Below are 19,212 nucleotides of genomic sequence, written 5' to 3'. Positions count from 1 at the left end.
GTTTTGTTCGCTGCTGTAGCTCCCATGCCCAGGACAGTAGGTGGTCAGTAAACATTTGTTTAATAAATTAACTAAACCATTTGTTAAGTGTAGAATGTCATATTATAAGTTTTGTGGTAGAATATTCAAGAGAGTGTTAGGAGACGAGGCAAGACAAAGAGAGCAGCAAAGCTCCCTGTGTGCTGTGCTAAAGCTTTGAATTTCATCATTGCCCAATCAGGAGCCATCAGGGAAATGACAAAATCATATTTGCATTTAAAAAATAAACTCTGCCAATAGAGGAGCAAATACATTTGACATGAAAGAAATAGAAGACAGTGAGAGAACTATTGCAAAAGTCCATGAAAGACAAAACATTAAAAACAGAATGATCCAGCAATTCCACTTTTGTGTATAGAACCAAGAGAATTGGTTCTCTTGTAAGCAGGGACACAATGAGATATTTGCACACACATGTTCACATCAGCATTATTCACAATAGCCAAAAGGTGGAAGCAACCCAAGTGTCCATCAATGGATGAATAAATAACCAAAAAGTAGTATATACATACAATGGAACACTATTCAGCCTTAAAAAGGAAGGAAATTCTGACATATGCTACAATAAGAAGGAACCTTGAAGACATTATGCTAAGTGAAATAAGCCAGCCACAAAAAGAGAAATCCTTTACAATTTCACTCATATAAGGTACCTGGAGCGGTCAAATTCATGGAGACAGTAAGTCGAGTGGTGGTCACCGGGGCTGAAGAGAGGGCAGAAAGGGGAATTACCATTTAATGGGTACAGAGTTTCAGTTTTGCAAGATGAAAAAAGTTCTGTGGATGGATGATGGTGGTGGCTGCACAACAATGTGACTGTACTTAATGCCACTGTACCAAACACTTGAAAATGGTTATAATGGTAAATCTTATGTTGTATATATTTTACCATAACTTTTTAAAAAAGCCCATGAGAAAGCCGACGCAAGCCAGAGCCTGGGTAATGGAAGAGAAAATGGTCAGGAGGGGACTGATTCAAGAGATATGAAGAAAATTTGAAGCCACAGGATTTTGAGATCCACCGGTTGTGAAGAATGAGGACAAGTGAGAGGATGATTTCCAAGTTTCCAGTTGGGTGTCTGGAGTTGGCAGGGGTGCCTCAACAGAAAAGGGAGGAAGAGAAATGGATTTGGGGAGAAAGATGATGAGCTCAGTTTTGAACTTAAGTTAGAACCGTCTGTGGGTCTTCTAGTGAAGATACCCAGTAAGCCTTTAAATATAAAATGCAGCATTTTAAGAGAGACATTCGAATTGGAAATACAGATTTGGCATCCTTAGCAGATAGTTTGTTGGAATAACTGACATCCCTCGGAAGGAGTGTTAGAGAAGAAAGAGGGGTTGGGGAGTGGAACCCTGGGGCCAGAAAAGGAAGAAATGTCTGCATAGGGAGATAATGAAGAAAGAGTTGAAAGCGAGCTAGGAGCCCCCAGGGAGTTGATGGTTTTAAGACAAAGTGGTCACAGGTATCAATAGCTATGGCACATTCAAGAAATATAAGTACTGAAGTGGGTCCCTTGAATCTAGCCATTGGGAAGGTCAATGAAGATGCTGATAGGAGCAACTTGAGGACAAGGGTAAGTTTGAAAACCAAATTGCAGTGAAATTACCAAGAAGGAAGTAGAAGTTAAAGGCATGGATAGGAACTGGAGAAGAAAATTACAATGTCTCTCATATGTATGTGTGTGTGTGTATATATATAAAATCTCCTATAATTGAGACCTTTGATCTGGCTGAAAAAAACTAATCAGCTGGGGTGTCGGTGGGGAAACACCATTTATTTTTTGGTGATGACTTAACTCTGCCAAGTAAGTTAGCATATGTCCACCTACTCAGCCCTGAAAAAACAAAACAAAGAATATAGCTGGTTTAAAATAAATGGTATTTGTGGTAGAGACAATAGTTTTTCTACACATTATCCCTTCTCACCTTCTTTTATAACAGAACTCTGATTTTATACGGGCTAGCAGTATATTCAACTAGAAGTCTACTTCCCCCAGCCTCCCTTGCAACTAGAGAGATATAAGTGGAAATCTTTGGGTGGGGCTTTCTAAAGAGCTCCTTAAGGAAGACTAACTCAGGAGGGTGGTGCCTCCCTTTTGTCCTATGCCCTTTCTTTTCTTCCTTTCTGGAAAGAGGATGTGATGGCTGGACCTCAAGAGCCATATTGGGCCCTTGGAGCTACTTTGAGGATGGAAGTTATATGCTGAAAATGGCAAGGCAGAAAATACACCTATGTCTCTAATGCTCTCACAGAGATACCATACCTTCTCCGAAGGGTTGACCTAGAGGATTCTCGTATGTGAGAGAATAAATCACTACTTGATTGCAGCTGGGTCTCTGCTATTAGCAGCTGAACACAATTCCTAACTGCTATGTCATCTTATACATCTGACTATGAATTACTATTCTGTTCAGGTCTGATTTTCTCTAAGAGCTGCCACTAAAACACTGCAATATTAAGAGCCCTGGAAAAGCTGTCTGCTTGAGACATAGACTTGCCTAGTTGCTGATGCTGAAAATTCCTGGGATAGTGGCCAGAGCCTTGTTTTACCACTCAGGATAAGGTTTAAGTTTCAAATAAGCTTTAGAGAAATGTCTCATGGACTAGAATTTATTCTCGGAGCCTGTCCTGGGTTTTGATCAGGGTGGGGCAGGAAGAGAATACAGATGAACGTTGGGGAAGAAGGGAAATTAAAGGGAGAGGAGCTCCTGGCAGAGCCAGGCAGTCAGGCACTAGGGCCCAGATGACACATTCACCACCTTCTTAAGTTTGCCTTAAGGTTGGCTCAGGTAAGAGGCCAATAGTGAAATAACTCATGTTTATGGAGCACTTACATAATTTCCTTTAATTCTTACAATATCCTTGTGTGATTGGGTGGTATTGTTATCTCCCCCCATTTTACAGATGAGGAAACTGAGGCACAGAGAGTTTAAGTAAATGGGAGACGTGAAATTTGAACAAAGGTCTATCCCATGCCAGAGCCTTAGCTCTAACTAATGATAATTTTTAAAAATAATAATAGTCAACCTATATCAAGCACTTATCATGTACCAAGAATTTTACATGTATTAACTTTAACTACCTCATGAGGTAGGTACAACTCATGTACCCATTTTCTAGAAGAGGAAACTGAGGCAAAGAGAAGTTAAGGAACTCTCCCACAGTCCAAGCAATGGGAGACCTGGAATTTGAACCCAAGTGTATCTCACTCCAGAATTAATAAATATTGAAAGGAGATATTTATTTTTTTCTAACTTTTTCAAGGCCCCTCAATTTTTAATCTACTAAAGACTCAGACTGTAAGTGATGCCATGTTTCAGGACATAGTTTTCCAATGCTCTATTCGCTGTTAGAAGCAAACACTGTAAAAATCCACTCATAAGGGCATTAATGACACTCGAGCAATGGTGATTCCATTATTCTCCTTATTTTATAAATTTGGAAGCAAGAGGTCATGTGACTTGCCCAACTACAATAAAGGAATCAAAATAATGGCTCCAGGGAAAAAAGCAGACCCACCGCTTCATTCTGGTGGGGCTCAGCGGCGAGATGGAGGATGCAGCTCTTCCCATAATTCTGAGCTTGTAAAGGTCCCATGCACCTCGGATTTAAAGAAGAAACGTTAAAGATGAAACTTTCTCTCTCCTCCTTTGGACTGAAGGTTCATTTTTTCACTCCTGCGGAATTGCATCACCGCAGCGGATCGCCTGGGAACAATGTCCAGGTGTCAGGGACTCGGGAGCCCGGGCCCCAGGTGCCCGGGACGTGAGGCGGCGGTGGATCAGCCTGACATCCGAACAAACGTCTCGGAGCAAAGGGCCGGGCCGAGCGGGGACCAGCGCAGCGTTTCCAGCTTCATCAGCTGCTGCTCTTGGGCCCCCGGCACGTTCTCTTGCAGCTGATGGGCAAAGTCACTCACGTGGATGGAGGACACAAAAGAAATCCCGAGCTGAGGCTGGAATTCGCTGTGGGGCGCATTGGACAGGCTCCCCAAGAGTGTCCTTGGCGTCTCCTCTTTGCGGAGCCTCTGAGGCTGATGAATTCAGTCTCCCTTCCTGAGTTCTGCAACAATTCAAGCTGGAAGGTCCTAAAAAGGAAACAGGCCTCGGAGACTGTGTTTAGAAACATCCCTGGCAGCGATGTTGTGAGGGGAAATAGCTGTCTCCAGGCCTCCGGTTACTTGAGGGTCAGCCCCTTGTAGTTCCACCACGTGAAATACCCCTGTGAGTGGACATATGTTGGATAATGCTAATTTTTTTTGCTTGGAGTCAACCTCACTGGTTTTTAAAAAAATAAAATTAAAACAGCCATGAGAAACCATTTTTCACTTTTCAAATACTTGAATTGTTTTATAGTATTAATAGTAAATGCTGAGATGTGAGGAAGGGACATGAAATGATTTTCTAATATTCAGAGGTGGAAATACAGATTGGCAAACAACTTGGCAAGAGCCACAAAAATATTCATATTATTTTTGACCCATTGATATCACTTGGGAATTTATCCTAGGAAATAATTAGAAATGCAAACAGTGATTGATATACAAGAATGTTGTAGTAAGGACATTGTCTTCGCACAACTATTACAGCGAGCTCCAGAGCCTTCTCTCTCCTGTGCACAATGGCAACTCTTAAGGAAAAACCCATTGCACCAGTTGCAGAAGAAGAAGCAGCGGTCCCAAACAATAAGATCACTGTAGTGGGTGTTGCACAAGTTGGTATGGCTTGTGCCATCAGCATTCTGGGAAAGCCTCTGGCTGATGAACTTGCTCTTGTGGATGTTTTGGAAGATAAGCTTAAAGGAGAAATGATGGATCTTCAGCATGGGAGCTTATTTCTTCAGACATCTAAAATTGTGGCAGATAAAGATCACTCTGTGACCGCCATTTCCAAGATTGTGGTGGTAACTGCAGGTGTCCGTCAGCAAGAGGGGGAAAGTCGTCTCAATCTGGTGCAGAGAAATGTTAATGTCCTCAAGTTCATTATTCCTCAGATCCTCAAGTACAGTCTTGATTGCATCATAATTGTGGTTTCCAACCCAGTGGACATTGTTACATATGTTACCTGGAAACTAAGTGGATTACCCAAGCACTGTGTGATTGGAAGTGAGTGTAATCTGGTAGATTTCACTATCTCATGGCTGAAAAACTTGCCATTCATTCCAGCAGCTGCCATGGATGGATTTTGGGAGAACATGGTGACTTAAGTGTGGCTGTGTGGAGTGGAGTGAATGTGGCAGGTGTTTCTCTCCAGGAATTGAATCCAGAAATGGGAACAGACAATGATAGCGAAAATTGGAAAGAAGTGCGTAAGATGGTGGTTGAGAGTGCCTATAAAGTTATCAAGCTAAAAGGATATACCAATTGGGCTATTGAGTTAAGTGTAGCTGATCTTATTGAATCCACGATGACAAATCTATCCAGGATTCATCCAGTATCAACAATGGTGAAGGGGATGTATGGCATTGAGAATGAAGTCTTCCTGAGCCTCCCGTGTATCCTCAATGCTCGGGGATTAAGCAGTGTTATCAACCAGAAGCTAAAGGATGATGAGGTTGCTCAGCTCAAGAAAAGTGCAGAGACCCTGTGGGACATCCAGAAGGACCTAAAAGACCTGTGACTACTGAGCTCCAGGCTGTAGAAATTCAAAAACTGCAATGTGATTAACCCTGAGCCTTTAGTTTTTATCCATATACATGGATCATAGTTTGCTTTTATCTTCCTAAATAAGTGAATTTTGGCTCAAAGAATCAAAGCCCATGCTTGATTTAATGCTTGCAATCTGAGCCCTTGAACAAATAAAATTAACTATCATAGGAAAAAAAAAAGAAAAGAATGTTGTAGTAAACGCCTTTTTTGAAATCTGTCCAAAACAACTCCCATACACACTCACCTTTGCAGAAACTCCCATCCCCTCGTGGTTCAAATGACATCTTCCTACCTATCCCAGTTCCCTAGCAGGAAGCAGGTTGTACCCCTGCCCCAAACTGGACCTGTGAATGTTCCCACCACCTTGATCAACCATCATTTACTGGTCCAGAGATGGCCAGTTATTTTTCAAGTTGGATTTGTCTCATGCACCTGAAATAGTGCAGATGCTTACTACAGTATTATTTATGATAGCAAAAGTTTGAGACATAAAATGTCTTCCAGTGTAGGTTTGGTTAAATGAACTGTTATATACCTGTTAATAGAATACAGTATTATGATTGCCACCATCAGCATCAAATGTGCTGGGTAATATCTTCCATTTCTAAAAAGAGTCCTCCTTTCACCCACCGTGTTCTCCTCCATCCCACGCCCCATCTCTCTCCTGCCTTTCCACGAAACTCCTAGAAAGACTTATCTAGACTCACTGTCATTACGGTGCCTCCTCCCATTCTTTTCAGAATCCCTTCTAATCAGTCTCTGCTCCACCAAAACTGCTCTTGTCAAAGTCACCAATAACTTCCACATTGCCAAGTCCATTAGCCAGTTCCCAGTCCTTGTCTTTCTAGACCTTTTCAGCAGCATTTGACATAGTTGATGAATTATATTGTCTTGAAATGCTTCCTTTATCTGACTTCTGAATCTCGACTCTTTCTTGTTCTCCTACCTCCTTGTTCATGCTTTCTTTGTCTTTTTTTGCTGGTTCCTTTTCATCCTCACTACTTCTAGACATTGTAGTGCCTGAGAACTCAGTCCTCAGGTCTCTCCTCTTTTCTTTTTATACTTCTTTGGTGACCTTAACCTGCCCATGGCTTTAAATTCCATCTATATACCGATGACTTTCAAATTCTATCTCTGACATGGGTTTCTACCCTGAATTCCTGCTCACTCTACTTTTGCATTCGGATGTCAGAATTGTCCAAAATTGAATTCTTGGTTTCCCCTACACCCTAACACCCATCTTTGAAACATGCTTTCCTCCCAGTCTTCCAATGTAAGTAAATGGCACTACCATTCAACTTGTTGCCCAGGCCCATATATTAATAGTGGCTGTCCCTGGATAATATTAATATAATTACAGGTGATTTCTATTTTTCTTTACACTGTTGAATGAGCAGCATTGAGCAGGGGAGAAATCAGTCATATTACAGAAGGGAAAAGATTCAGGAAAAAACAATAGATACAGACTCTGTGAATTTAAGGAAACAGGTACAAGGCACAAAGACCTTGTGAATAAACTGGTAAAATAAGGAAGTAGAAAATGGAAACTAATGTTTGCATCCTTGTGACTAAGAAGGTGAGGTTACCAAGAGCAGCCAGGTTTGACCAAATGGAGCAGCAGGTCTGTATGTGAGAGTGGCAACTGCAGCACTTGGTATCATCACACGTGCTTAGACACACCATAAAGCTTGGTCTGGGTTCTAGGCTGGGTGAGAATGATTCCTGAAACTCAGCTCAAACTTCCTTCTCTTTAGAATTACTCCTTAAGTAGCACAAAGAGTCTTAATAGGACAAGGGTACAGGAGAGTGGACTTGGCTCCCCATTCATGTCTTATCTCAGAGAGGTGCACCTGAACTTAGCTCAGGCTGAGGGAAGTGTCTGCCAGGTCAGGAGAGCACGGAATTGCAGGCTCACTGGCTTCTATACCCCGAGCCATGACAGTGGCTAGAAACAACTGAAATTACCATACAAGGCAGCAACTCTGCTTCTCAGCCAGTCAGGTCATCTAAGCTGAAGGCCCCAGTTTCAAGCCTTGAAATTCTGCACCAGGGTAATCTTCCATTATCTGCACCTGCACTTCAGGACCAGATGTTTTCTGTTTCTGTCTGCCTGGGGGCTTTCTGTGGGCAAGACTAGCCATGGAAATCTATATGAGTCAGGGTTCTCCAGAGAAAAAGAACTAATAGGATATGTGTGCGTGTATATATATATATATATATATATATATACACATAGAGAGAGAGAGATTTATTTTAAGGCATTGGCTCATGTGATTGTGGAAGCTTGGCGAGTCCTAAATCTAATGGGGTAGGCCAGCAAGCTGGTGACTCAGGAACCAGTTGCAGTTTGAGTACGAAGGCAATCTGCTAGCAGAATTCCTTCTTGCCTGGAAGAGGTCAGGCTTTGCTCTATAGAGGCCTTCAACTGATTGGATGAATCCCACCCACATTACAGAGAGCAGCCTGCTTTACTTAGATGCACCGATTTAAATCTCATCCAAAAAACACCTTCCCAGAAACATCCACGATAATGTTTGACTAAATATCTGGGCACTGTGGTCCAGCCAATTTGACATATAAAATTAACCATCACGGCCGGGCGCGGTGGCTCACGCCCGTAATCCTAGCTCTCTGGGAGGCCGAAGCGGGCGGATTGTTTGAGCTCAGGAGTTCGTAACCAGCCTAAGCAAGAGCGAGACCCCGTCTCTACTAAAATTAGAAAGAAATTAATTGGACAACTAAAAATATATAGAAAAAATTAGCCGGGCATGGTGGCACATGCCTGTAGTCCCAGCTACTCGGGAGGCTCAGGCAGGAGGATCGCTTGAGCCCAGGAGTTTGAGGTTGCTGTGAGCTAGGATGATGCCACGGCACTCTAGCCCGAGCAACACAGTGAGACTCTGTCTCAAAAAAAAAAAAAAAGAAAAAAATTAACCATCACGACAACCTCACTTCGGTTATGGGATCTCTACTTTCTAATGAATCTCCATGCAAATGAAGTTCAAAGAGCCACACATGGTTTAACTGGCTCCACCTCGGGAGAATGTCAGAGAGACATCTGGGAAGGGTTTATGTAGTGGAGGGAACACGTGGGAGTTATATATAAATGGCTTAAATTGAGCCTGTGCACTTTGAAATTTCTGGGTTCCAAATGGTATTCTCTTTTCTTCCCCTGACTTCAGATAGAATCTATGTAGATAATGAATCACATGGCAGCATATCTGTGTTGTTCCGCCTGCTCTTCCCATTGGCATCAGTGCATAGAAGGAACCTTGGAATAGGGAATGTAGCCCGTTCATCTGTTGACATGTGGCCATTAGCCAGGGGCCACAGCAACTGTAGCTGCCTGCTGATTAGATTGCCATAGCCCAGTAAGGCCAGCCAGACCTGAATGTGATCATGGGAGAATAAGAAGAAAACAATATATACTTTGTTATTTTATTAATTTTCTGTTAAAATGTACTTTATGTAAAAAACACAAAATATTTTTTTAAAATAACAAATTTAAAAAATATACTTGGAGAAGAGGCGAGCAGAGAGTGAGGGATCAGGAAATAAGAGTATAAACAGCAAAACTAGGAAAGACACAAAAACAAATTTCAACCCCAATTACCCTGATTTGATCATTATACACTGTATTCATGTATCAAAATATCACGTGCACCCCATAAGTACGTATTATTATGTATCATTTTTTAAATGTTTGGGAAAATTCACCAATTAAAAAAATTTTTCACCTCTCAAAAACTCTTTCCTCTGTACCTCACTCAAGTTTACCAGTTACAATTGACCTCTTTGTTCTTGAATTCCTGCCATTAATCTAACCTTGAATCCTGTGTTCCTGGTGTTACCTGTTATTTAATCTTTAGCATCTATTTTTCTGAACTTGACCTATGACATTAAATCTGATTAATTTTATAATAAATGTTTATAGGAAGAGTCTGAGCTTTTCCCCTGATAGATGAATGAGGTTGCCTTTGTGATATTGATTTTTAAAATTTATTTTGCCATTTCTTTTTTATAAAAGCATAAATTGCAGGGCTGGCTGATCTGTTAGGGTTCACTGAGCTCAACTCTCTGGGGTTTAGGAAACTGAGGTCCAAAGTGGGTCAAAGACTTCTCAAGACCAATGTCTTGTGCAGAGTTGAGCCTAGGCTCCGGCTCACCTGATTTCCAGGCCTGTCTCCACTGCATCCCAGGGAGAAAAAGCAAGCCACGTCAAAGGGGAGACACAGAATCCCTTCCTGCCGACAGAGGAGGCACACGACTCCTTCCACATATTGCACGCTGGTTACTCTGGGAATTAATGGCTGCATTTGGTACTAAACAAAGTGGCTCACGTGGCCAATCTGGCCCAAGTGAAGGATCAGCAAAATGGAGACCTGAGCTTCTCTCGATGATTATCAGGAGCAGTCCCTGAAGGGGTGAGACAAACACATTAAACCCTCTGCAAAGCCAATTTGGGGCAATGGTCTGATTGCTGGATAAATCACATCAGGAAATTGAAATGAGGATGGCACAAGCAGCGTACATTATAAGGTAGCAAACAGTTCTCTTTACCTTGGAGAAATCACTCTATCAGAAGTGGAGAGGAACAGTGCAGAATGTCCAGGGAAATAAGGAGAGACAAGGAGGAAGAAAAGAACATATATGAGATACATAAATCAGAAGGATAAATGGATGTTAGAGGTGGTATAGAATTAAAAGAAAAGAAACTAGTAGCTAAAGACAGGGCTGAAAGGCCACCGAAGACTGCAAAGGAAACAAAAAAACCAAAAGTACACTTCCCTCTCAACGATTCCTTGACTTGGTGATTGATTCATAATGTATTTTTTATGCCAGGCTAGACTGACATGATCACAAAGCACAGTACTCCTGTCCTCTCTCTTTGCTAGCTTACACTCAGAGAATGAAAATCAGTGTGATGCTAAGTAAAGCGTGAGCAGGAGACTAAATTGATTGCTGTCTAGCTATCAATCATTTATTGACATATTCATTTATTCAAAACACATTTATTGAGCATCTAATATGTACCAGGCACTGTGCTAAGATACAGTAGTATACAAGATAGGTGTGGGCCTTGTCTTCATTGAGCTAACACTCTCACCGGAGAAAAAAAGCGATGTACTATTATACAAAGCCACGTAAAAGTAATTTAGGATATTAGCAACTCTACAGCTTGGGTGTCAGGACTATTCTGCTACATATAGTAGAAAACCTGAATAATAGCAACTTAAACAAATAGAGGTTTATTTTTCATGTGTAATAGGAAATGCAAGCAAATAGAGATTTATTTTTCATGCATAGAAATACAAATATAGGCAGTCCAGAGAAAGCGCAATTCCCAAATATGACTTCCTGCGCTGTGGGTAAGTGCAGGGATGTTGGCACCAGGCTTCCTGGACTGCTGCTGCTTATGAGTTCTACGAAATCTTGTTAAATCTTGGCTCAGTTACTTATTAGACATTGGGAAACTTACTTAACCTCTCTCCAGCTTTCCAGTTTTCTTATCTATAAAGTGGAGATGAAATAATAGCCCTCACCTCCTAGGCCTGTTGAAAGGATTAATAGTTTAATACCTGCAAACTTCTGGAATAGTGCAGGGAGCAATATAAAAGTGTTCTTTTAGTTGTGAATATTAGCCCTGCCAGCCTTAACAAGTTGGATTTTGTCCGCATGCTTGGCCTCTCCTGGTCTGTCTCAAGTAGGCTGCTGCATCCTGAGGCATCATACGGTATTCTGGACAGGAAAAAGGAGAAAGAAATGAAAATGGCATGCCAGCCCAATCCTGCCCTTTGAAAATGGGGAATACAAAAGCTTTTCTGAACATCCCACCCAGCAGGCTTTGCTGTCATCTCATTGGACAGAACTGTGTCACACAGCCACACCTGGCTGGAAGGTGGAGAACTGAGACTGTAGATGAGCTAAGAAGATCGTAGATGGGGGCTGGGGACTGGAATATGGGCACAGGATCAGCCGACAATGGTGTCTGCAGTGGCTTCTGTTCAGAGACAGCTAATGTTAACATTTGACATATTTCCATTTTTATGTGCACTTTTCCCTTAATTTACATGAATCAAACTGGTTGAACTGAATAGTCCCCTCTGTACCCACCTGAGTCCCATTTCTTCCACACAAGATAAGCCACCTCAAGTTATTCACTTCCAACCATTCCAACCAAATCAACAATTTACTACATTCCTGGTATGTATGCAGAGCTACTCTCTGTGCTGCAAGAGGACCTGGAAATTTAGAAATGATGCCTGACCTCACAGATCATACAATCTCTTTCAGTAAGAGGTGGCCTAAATGAAGGAAAGTGTAGAAAGAAATCTGGCCTTAAGAATCAAGAACCTTAGAAATGTTCATACCTTGAACCCAGAAATTTCATTCCAAGACTTTCCTCAATAAACGATCAGAAAGCCAGACAAAAATTATGTGCACAAAGATGTTGATTAACCACATGCTGCTTTCAATAGCCAAAAAGGTCACACAACTGGTTATTAAACCATCACAAAAATTGTGTTTATGAGGAGTTTTAATGTTATGAGAAACTTTATGGGTTTTCTTGTTTTTTTTTTTGAACAAGAGGCCACCTCTTTTGTTGGGGCTAGAGTGAGTGCCGTGGCGTCATCCTAGCTCACAGCAACCTCAAACTCCTGGGCTCGAGCAATCCTACTGCCTCAGCCTCCCAAGTAGCTGGGATTACAGGCATGCGCCACCATACCCGGCCAATTTTTTTTTTATGTATATATTTTTAGCTGTCCAATTAATTTCTTTCTAGTTTTGGTAGAGACGGGGTCTCGCTCTTGCTCAGGCTAGTCTCGAACTCCTGAGCTCAAACGATCCACCCACCTCGGCCTCCCAGAGTGCTAGGATTACAGGCGTGAGCCACTGCGCTCGGCCTTTCTTGTTATGTTTTTATGTTTATGTTTTCTATGTTATAAAACATAATATGAGAAAATGTTCATGAGATATTATTAAGTTGGGGGTCAGTTTACAAATATGCTTGACCACTGTACGGTATAGTGGCCAAGTATATGGGCTTTGGGGTTAAATAGACTAGCTCCAAGTTCCTTCTCTGCATCACACCAGTTGCTTATTTGGGGTCCATTTACCTAATTTCTCTAAGCCTCTAAATCCAACATGGAAAGATGGGGAGGGGAGGGGAAAAGTCATAAAAGGAAAGAAATACCTTAGCAAGGCACCATAGTAGGAATGAAAGTGGAGAACCCCACCAAGACCATCCCAGTCAGCAGTTTTCATTCGTTGTATCCTCCATTTCCTTACATCAGAATTTCCACCCAACTCACTTCAGTAAGGCTTCTATACCTGCTCACCCCAGAACACAGAACAGAAAATGCTTTTGTTGTGGTCACCAGGGACTTCCATGTTGCTAAATCTAATATTGCGCTTGACCTCTCTTAGGTACCAGAGTCATCAGTACCCCTTGGAGAAACTCTCCTTTCATGTCTTCTCCCAACTCTCCCCTGAGTCCTCTCCATTTCCACTGCTAGCTTCTACTCACCTGCTCCATCCCTGAATGTGGGAGTGTTCTAGATCCCAGCCTTGGGTCTTCCACTCCTATCTGAATGCTGCCTTTTAGGATGACTTCTGACGTTTCATCTTTAGCCCTGACATCTCCAATCAAACCCCACACTCATTTACCCAACTACCCACTCAACATCTCAGACATAGCAAGTACAAAAGAGAACTCTTGATTTTCCCACTAAAGAGTCTACTCCTTTCCCAGTCTCTCCTGTCTTAGTAAATGACATGTTCATCCACTGAGTTGCTCAAGCCCCAAACCTAGGTTCTATCTTTGATTCTTCCATTCCTCAAATCACTTTCTGCCCCCGCCACATTTAATGTGCCAGCAATCCTTACCAGCTGTAACTGCAAAATGTATCACTTCTGCTCTGCTCTGCCCTGACCTACACTATCACAGTCTCTTGCCTAGGTCAGTCACTAAACTGGTTTCTTAACTGGTCCCTGTTCCCATTCTTTCCTCTTGCATTAGTTTCCTATGGCTGCTGCAACAAATTGCCACAAACTTGGTGGCTTAAAACAATATAAATTTATTCTCTTACAGTTCTGGATGCCAGAAATCCAAAATCAAGGCATCAGCAGGGCCACACCCCCTCTGAAGGCAGTAGGGGCGAGTTTGTGACGGTTCATTTTATCTGTCAATTTCTCTGGGCCATAGGATGCCCAAATATTTGATCCAACATTATTCTGGGTATTTCTGTGAGGGTTTTTGGTTGAGTTTAACATTTAAATCAATAGACTGAATAAAGCTGATTGCCCTCCCTCACGTGGGTGGACCCCATCAGGCAACATATTCCACATTTGGGTATGTTACTCCTGCTTACTAACTAAGTGACCAAAAACACTGCTAGTTTTTTTTTTTTTTTTTTTTTTGAGACAGAGTCTCACTATGTTGCCCGGACTAGAGTGCCGTGGCGTCATCCTAGCTCACAGCAACCTCAGACTCCTGGGCTCAAGTGATCCTTCTGCCTCAGCCTCCCGAGTAGCTGGGACTACAGGCATGCGCCACCATGCCCGGTCCAATTTTTTTCTATATATTTTTAGTTGTCCAATTAATTTCTTTCTAATTTTAGCAGAGACGGGGTCTCGCTCTTGCTCAGGCTGGTTTCGAACCCCTGAGCTCAAACAATCCGCCCGCCTCGGCCTCCCAGAGAGCTAGGATTACAGGCGTGAGCCACCGCGCCCGGCCCAAAAACACTGCTAGTTTTGAGTGGGGCTCAGAACAAGAGAAGGGACCCGCAACAGGTCCAGGCTGCTGTGCAAACTGCTCTGCTACTTGAGCCAGAGGATCTAGCAGATCCAGTGGTGCCTAAAGTGTCAGTGGCTGACAGAGATGCTATGTGGAGCCTTTGCAGGCCCCACTAGGTGAACTGCAGTACAAGTCCTTAGGATTTTGGAGCAGAGCCCTGCCATCATCTGCAGATAACTGGTCTCCCTCTAAGAAACAGCTCTTGGCTTATTACTGGGCCTTAGCAGAGACTGAACACTTAACCATGGGCCACCAAGTTAACATGTGACCTGAACTGCCCATCATAAAATGGGTATCATCTGACTCACCACGCCATTGGGCATGCACAGCAGCACACCGTCATCAAGCGGAAATGGTACATATGTGATCGGGCCCAACTGGGCCAGGAAGGCATAGGCAAGTCACATGAAGAAGTGGTCCCAATGTCCATGGTCCCCCCTTCTGCTACATTGCCTCCTCCCAACTTGTACCATAGCCTCATAAGGAGTTTCCTGCTATCAGTTGACAGAGGAAGAGAAGACCTGGGCCTGGTTTATAGATGGTTCTGCACAACATGCAGGCACCACCTGCAAGTGGAGAGCTGTATCACTACAGCCCCTTTCTGGGGCATCTTTGAAGGATGGTGGTGACGGGAAATCCTCCCAGTAGGCAGAATTTGGGCAGTGCACCTGGTTGCTCACTTTGCTTGGAAGGAAAAATGGCCAGATATGCAATTATATACCAATTCATGGGCTGTGGCCAATGGTTTGGCTGGATGGTTAGGGGCTTGAAAGTAAAATGATTGGAAAATTGGTGACAGGAAATTTGGGGAAGAGATACGTGGATAGACTACTTTGAATGGGCAAAAACATGAAGATGTTTGTCTCCTGTGAATGCTCAGCAAAGAGTGATTTCAGTAGAAGAAGATTCTAATAATCAAGTGAATAGGATGACCTGTTCTGTGGATACCAGTCAAGCCTTTTTCCCCAATTACCTCTGTCATTGCCAAATGAGCTCATGAACAAAGTAGCCGCGGCAGCAGGGATGGAGGTTATGCCTGGACTCAGCAATGTGCACTTCCGCTCACCAAGGCCAACCTGGCTACAGCCACCACTGAGCGCTCTGTCTGCCAGCAGCAGAGGCCAACACTGAGCCCCCAACATGGAACCATTCCCTGAGGCCATCGGCCAGCCACCTGGTAGGAGGTCAATTACATCGGACCCCTTACGTAATGGAAGGGACAGTGTTTTGTTCTTACTGGAATAGAAACTTCCTCTGGATACAGACTTGCTTTTCCTGCATGCAGTGCTTTTGCCAAAACTACCATCTGTGGATTCACAGAATGCCCTATCCACCATCACGCTATCCGCACGGCATTGCTTCTTGTCAAGGAACTCGCTCCATGGTAACTGAAGTGTGACAATAGGCCCATGCTCATGGAATTCCCTGGTCTTAGCATGTTCCCCAACACCCTGAAGCAGCTGGCTTGATAGCATGATGAAAAGGCCTTTTGAAGACTCAGTTACAGTCCAGCTGTGCGGCAATACCTTGTAGGGCCAGGGCAAGGTTCTCCGGAGGCTGTATATGCTCTGAATCAGCGTCCAGCATATGGTACAGTTTCTCTCATAATAAGGGTTCACAGGGCCAGGAATCAAGGGGTGGCAACGGGAGTGGCACCACTCACTATTACCCCTATTGACCCACTAGCAAAACTTCTGCTTCCTGATCCCCCAACCTTATCCTCTGCTGGCCTAAAGGTCTTAGTGCCAAAGGGAGGAATGCTTCACCACCAGACACAGCAATGATTCCACTGAACTGGAAGTCAAGGCTGCTGCCTGGCCACTTTGGGCTCCTCCTGCCTCTGAATCAATAGGCAGAGAAGGGCATTGCTGTGCTGGCTGTGGTGATTGATCCTGCCTGCCAAGGGCAAGTTGGACTAGTACTTCACGGTGGAGGCAGGGAAGAACATGTCTGGAATACAGGCAATCCCTTAGGATGTCTCTTACTCAGTATTACTGTGCCTTGTGATTAAGGCCAATGGAAAACTATAATAACCTAATCCAGGCAGGACTATTAATGGCCCAGATCCTTCAGGGATGACAGCTTGGGTTGCCCACCATGTAAAGAACTATGATCAGCTGAGGTGCTTGCTGGAGGCAAAGGAAATACAGAATGGATAGTGGAAGAAGGTGATCACAAATACCAGCTATGATCCCATAACCAGTTACAGAAACAAAGACTATAGTTGTCATGAATATTTTCTCCTTATCTTGTTATGAATGTTTGTGTGTATGGAAAATATCTTTGTTTTCTTTCCTCTCTTATTCCCTCATCATGCATCATAAGATATATTAACTTTATATTATAGTATTAATATTTAAGCATCATTAATTTTACATCATCATATTTAAGTTATGGAATGTCAAGGAGAAGAGTAAATGTCCCTCAAGGACTTTACTTCCTCTTCTAGGGAAGGAATTGTATATTTTTGGTTGTATGAAGGATAGCTATATCATGTTAAGCAGAATTATGACCTCGTTATTGTCTTCAATTGGAGATTAAGTATGGTTTAATAAGATGTTGACAAGGGGGGTAGACATGTGATGGTTAATTTTATGTGCCAACTTGACTGGACCATGGGGTGCCCAAATATTTGGTCGCACATTATTTTGGGTGTTTCTGTAAGGGTCTTTTTGGGTGAGTTTAACATTTAAATCAATGGACTGAGTAAAGCAGTTTGCCCTCACTGACACGGGTGGGCCTAACCCAATCAGTTGAAGGCCTACATGGAGCAAAAAGGCTGATTCTCCTGCAAGTAAGAGGGAACTGCCTGATTGTTTTGGAGCTGGGACCTTGGGATTTTGGAGTCCAGCTGAAACATTGGCTCTTCCTGGGTCTCGAACCTGTTAGCCTTCGGACTGAAATTACAGCATCGGCTCTCATGGTTCTCTAGCTTTTGGACTCAAGCAAATTACACCATCAGATCTCCTGGGTCTCCAGCTTGCTGACTGCAGATCTTAGGACTTATCAGCCTTCATAACCACATGAGCCAATTTTTCTAATACGTAACAAGCAAACATACATACACACGCATCTGTCGGTTCTGTTTCTCTGGAGAACCTTGACAAATACAGAAATCCTCTTTCCTTCTTCCAGCTTCCGGTGGCTCCAGGCATTCCTCAGCTTGCGGTGGCATCACCCTCATCTCTGCCTCCCCTTTCAAAATGCCTTCTCCTCCGCTGTGCCTTCTCCTCTCTCGTTAGGGGACATACCCTCCCCTAAGTCAGGAAAATCTCTTGTGATGTCGTTGGATTTAGGGCCCACATGGGTAATCCAGAATGACCTCATCTTGAGATCCTTAATTATATCTGCAAAGACCCTTTTTCCAAATAAGGTCACATTCACAGGCTCTAGGGATTAGGATGTGGGCATATCTTTTTAGGGCCACCACTCAAACCACTACATCTCCCTACAGCCTTTTCCCCCTTCTTAGGGAGAGTGACTTTGTATAACAAATCAATCGATGTCACTCCTCTGATCCTTATAATGTTCCAGTGGCCTTCGTTTGTACTTAGAAACAAACCCAATTGCTGAGTATAGCCTACAAGGCCCTACACCCTGTGGCCCCTACATACCTCTCTGACCTCACCTCTGCCTCTCTGAGCTCAGGCCAGGCCACACCAGCCTTCCGTCAGTTACCAGAGCCCCCCACACTTACTTTTCCCTTAGGACAATTACGTTTACTATTCTCCCTGCTCAGATGCTCCATTCCCTATTGTCACACTCTTAGCTCCAACTTGTCATTTAAGTCACAGCTCAAACATCACCTCCTGAGTAAGGCCTTCCCTGAGTACTCAACCTAAATTAGTGCCCTCTGTTCAGACTCCCTACCTTGGCACCCTGCTCTAGTTCCTTCATATTATTTAGAAAATTCTGGAATTATCTGGTTTTTATATTTGCTTACTTGTTTATTGTTCATATTCCACGACTGCAGAGACTTTGTCCCAAAGGACATACACCACCTACACAGAGAACACCCAGTGCCTAGAACAGTGTCTGGCCATAGCTGGGCACAGCATAATAATAATAATAATGTTAATAATAACAATAATAATACAAGCAATGCTAAGATGAATGCCTTTCATTGTATAGTGTTGTGTTGTTTACAAAGCAATTCCAAGTATGGTGTTAGAGGTAGAGAGGGCTATTTTTTGGCTATCCTAGAGGCTGACATTCAAAACTGAGGACAAAAGGTGCTAGATGCCTCATATTCCAAGCTCAAGGAACTTTCCAGAAGTCACTGGCCATTGAGATCATCTATCTTCCTTCAGGGCTTTCTGAAAAGGCCCAGAACTGATACAAATACCTTCATCTACTCTCATTCAACCCTCACGTAGGACGCAATGTCTATAAGAGAATAGGGAGAGAAAGAGATCATTGGCCTTAAAGGAAACGCAGTATTTGTGGTGAGAGGACATTCCCTCCCCTAAGTCAGGAAAGTCTCTTGTGATGTTAGTTGCTAGGGACTGAATCATGTCCCCCTAAAATTCACATGTTGAAGCCCTAACTCCCAATGTGATGGTATGTAGAGATAGGGCCTTTGGGAGATAATTCGGTTTAGATGAGGCCATGAGGCTGGGGCCCTCGTGATGTCCCTTATAAGAAGAGGAAGAGATACCAGAGAGGTTGCACTCTGTCATATGAGGACACAGTGAGAAGGCAGCCACCTGCAGGCCAGAAAGAAGACCC

The 19,212-nt window shown here is 43.2% G+C and overlaps 1 pseudogene; it reads left to right on the top strand.

Moving 5' to 3' along the window:
• The first annotated feature begins 4,660 nt into the window (after nucleotides 1-4,660).
• LOC105810680 lies at nucleotides 4,661-5,658 on the top strand (annotated as a pseudogene).
• Nucleotides 5,659-19,212: the final 13,554 nt, after the last annotated feature.

The sequence above is a fragment of the Propithecus coquereli genome, unplaced genomic scaffold (assembly GCF_000956105.1).
Source record: "Propithecus coquereli isolate 6110/MARCELLA unplaced genomic scaffold, Pcoq_1.0 Scaffold218, whole genome shotgun sequence".
In the NCBI taxonomy this organism is placed as follows: Eukaryota; Metazoa; Chordata; class Mammalia; order Primates; family Indriidae; genus Propithecus; species Propithecus coquereli.
This window is presented reverse-complemented; position numbering and strand designations above follow the sequence as displayed.